Source organism: Coptis chinensis, chromosome 9, assembly GCF_015680905.1.
Source record: "Coptis chinensis isolate HL-2020 chromosome 9, ASM1568090v1, whole genome shotgun sequence".
Classification (NCBI taxonomy): Eukaryota; Viridiplantae; Streptophyta; class Magnoliopsida; order Ranunculales; family Ranunculaceae; genus Coptis; species Coptis chinensis.
The window spans coordinates 50,828,864-50,832,792 of NC_141464.1; positions in this window are offsets into that span (position 1 = coordinate 50,828,864).

Sequence of the window (3,929 nt, forward strand, 5' to 3'; positions counted from 1 at the left end):
ATTGACTTAAGACCGACTAATTAGATTAGAAAACATTCCATGCTAGAGCACTAGGAGTGGAACGAATTTGTTACTCCACTCTATTTCGATAGAATTGAGAGTAGAAACTTTGATAAATCATAGGCACATAAGTTAGTTTTAGTTTACTTACGTTTTGAGTTTCATCGTTCATTTCGTAGGTAGACTATTTAATTTTATGTTTTATCAAATGGCGCCGCTGCCATCTTAGTTCACTTTAGCATTGTTTTCATAGTAGAATTAGTCATTTTTAAGTCCCATTAAACCCACCCACCCTTGTTTGATTCATACTGTGGTTATCCGTTTCAGCGTTGAAAAATTCCGCGACAAAATTACACTGAGCGCGATCGCGCCTATAAGGAGCGCACCTGCGTCCTATAGCCTGGAACACGGAGCGCGACCGCCCCCATTCTGAGCCGCCCCATTCTAAGCGACCCTTTAAGTTATTGAACACGAAAGCACGACCATACCTTAAACACTGGAATTTCAAGTTACATGGAGCGACATCACATTCTCTGCGCATACACCACTAAGCCAAATTTTCCGGATTTCTACAGGTTTGTTTCGAACTTCGATTTTTAAGTTTTTCAGTGTTCTAACTTGTTATTTACACTGAACACGCGTAAACAAGATGCTATTCATAAGCGAAGCAAGGACGCTATCAGGTATTCCTTTCTTCCATACCTCGCATCTCTAGTTAGAGGTTCATATTAATATATCAAGATTGTTTGGAGTGTTGTCGTGTTTAGACTTAGACTTGCATGAGATTAAGGTCTGGTCGGAGAAAAACACCGAACGTAATTAACAGTCAGCGTCAACAAACAAATCTATCGAGTATACCAATCACTACACCTCTAGCTACTATTCCACCAACCACACCGGACATAATGGCTGAAGAAAGAGAGACTCCTCTCTCCGACTTTTACAAAGCCTTGAGCGATAGCCCTAAATCTTGCATCGTTCTAGCAGACCCAGTGGGGGATTTTCGAATTCCCCCAAACATATTTAATTTGTTACCCGTTTTCCATGGTTTAGACCATGAAAAACCTTACCAACACATGCGTAAGATTGAACAAGTCCTTACAACATTCCATCATCCTACGGTTGGTACGGAACAAATTAAATTGAGGGTATTTCCCTTCACCTTAGCCGATAAGGCAGCGTCTTGGTTAACTCGCCCAAAGCCCTAATTAAATGGACTCGTGGGCCAAACTTGTTCAAATTTGTTTATGGAACATTTTTACCCACCCCCTAAAAGACGGATGAAATGCTTTCCAAGATTCACTTCTTTCGGCGAAATCCTCATGAATCATTTTCGAGGCTTGGAATCGTTTCACCGATCTCCTTATAGAGTGTACACACCATCACCTAGCAAAGACACGTTAGTTCGTGCCTTTTCAAAGGACTTCTACACCACCATAAAGAAGTCCTAGACATAATGAATGGGGGTAGTTTCCTAAGTAAAGGAGCCTCGAGGCATATAAATTTTTTGGAAGATCGGACTAAAGCGTAATAATAATTGGGGGGTAGTGACGATTACTCCAAATCAAGCTAGTTCTTCTTCAACAGTTAAAATACCAAGATGTTTGAGGTCAAATCAGATCCCGAGCTTAAAACTCTAATTGAATCCCTCACAAAAAGGTAGAGGCCATTTCAGACAACAAAAAGCCTATCCCCACATGAATGTAAATTCAAATCCATGTAGTTTCGGCTTGGAGTTACGAGCATCCCTAACTCCCATCGCCCTATAGCCTATGAACATTCTTGTTCCATTAATAGTGAACCTAACGCCCTTTGAGACAAAATCCCAACTTCGGTTGGAGAAATAACCAATAAGTCACACCTACAGTGGTACAATAATCAATATGTTAGGCCAACGCACGTTATAACCAAGCTCCACCACAACAAGGACAGATCTGGGTAATTATAATAATTATAACAACCAAGCGCGCAACCTCGACAAGGTCAAGCACAAGGTCAATGTAGTTATAATAATTATAATGCTAATAGAGGTATCATTCCGTAAATAATAACTATCACAATCCGCCCATAAATAATCAACGAGATAGTTCCAAATCCACACCACCCGTGACTACTACACCCACACAACCGGATCGTCTTGACACCTTCATACAAGTGAGCCAACAACTTTTCCAAACCATGGCTCAATCTAACCAACACATTCTACAATCCGTTAATAATTTAAACCAACAGTTAGCCCAAGAGAAAGCCCAACCAAAAGGCGTTTCCGGCCAAGGCGATACCCAACCCTAGAACAAAGAAAACACGCCTTTGAGGTAAACGGTAATACTAGTACGGAAACTACAACCCGTAGGTGAGCTAAATGCCATCACCACTCTACGTTGCGGAAGAGTGGTTGATAACAAAGTAACTATGCCTATAGTTACCCCATCATACTCCTTGCATAGGATATCGAACTAGATACCGAATAGAAACTCAAGAACCTACCACTTTAGAGGTACCGGTTAAACCACAACCTAAGAAACAAAGCCAAGGTTACACATCAAGTCGAGCCATATGCTAAATATAGAGCTTAAACCACCGTTCCTCGAAATTAGCCATGCTAACCGGGATACTAACTTTGAGGAGATTAGGAACGTTTTCAAAAATCTAACGATAAACCTTCCTTTTCTCGAAGCTATAAAAAGCTACCTAACCACGCTAAGTTTCTTAAAGAGTTGTGCACTACTAGGCGTAAGACCAACATACCTAAAGGCGCCTTTCTAACCTGAACAGTTCCCAACTTTATCCGAAAATAATGGAATTGTTAAGTACAAGGACCCCTCGGTCGCCTTATCTTGTCTGCACCTTAGGAGATTCTCACACGACGACCGCTACTAGACACGGGGGCTAGTGTTAACTTACTCCCGCTTTATTTGTATAAACAAATAGGTCTAGAGGAGATGCAACCTACTAAAATGACATTGCAATTAGCTGATCGGGTCTATTAAGTATCCTAAGGGTGTGGTTGAAAACGTCTTTGGTTAAAGTCCAAAATTTTACTACCCACCGACTTCGTTATCCTCGACCGCGAAAGTCACTAACGACTCTGTACCTATCATTTTAGGGTGTCCCTTCTACATCGCTAACGCAGCCATAAACTGCCACGCGATGGTTCGATGTCCTTGTCCTTTTGGCCATCTTTCGTGAGGTAAATGTTTTCAAAACGAGGACCGCGATATCCCGATTCATCTACAAATGGCGAGGTTAGCATGATCGAGAGCTTAGCTCAAGATTACTTCAAAAACATGTTTCCGGAAAAACCAAATAACAAATTCCTTTCCTTCGGAAATTCCGACTTTAACAATGACTCCCTGGTAGTAGACGAAATCGAAGAAGAATTCCTGCAACTCTTTTGCACCGCTTCTTTACCACTTCGCGAGTCCCCCCTTGCCAACAACCATTCATCCCTTGATGCTATGACGGAAGATGAATTTTTCAATCTCTATCCCAATGATCCTTTTGACCCACCTATTGAGGAATGTCTTGCATATATCAAGATTTCTGATGATATGGACTTGAGAGCTCTAGCTGAGAATCATTCACCTTCCATCACCAATATTCCCTACCCTCCACCTTTTCAAAGGAACCTCGAGTTTGCACTCGATCCTTTAGTTTCTCCTGTGCTTCATGATTTTTTAAATCCACCTAGTAAACAAATACTTCCTATTTCGGCAATAACCTGCTTCAACACAACGAGAGCAATGGTAAAGAACGCACTAAGAAACAGAGGAATTTGATGTTGGGGGGAGATGAAACTGAACCAAATAATGGCTGCCTACGTACCTAAGATCTATTCTCTAGGGATCAAGTTTCAACGTAGTTCCTTATGAAAAATAATGTGGTATTTATATAGGTAGAGTAGAGAGTCCTTGTAGCTCAAGTAATTT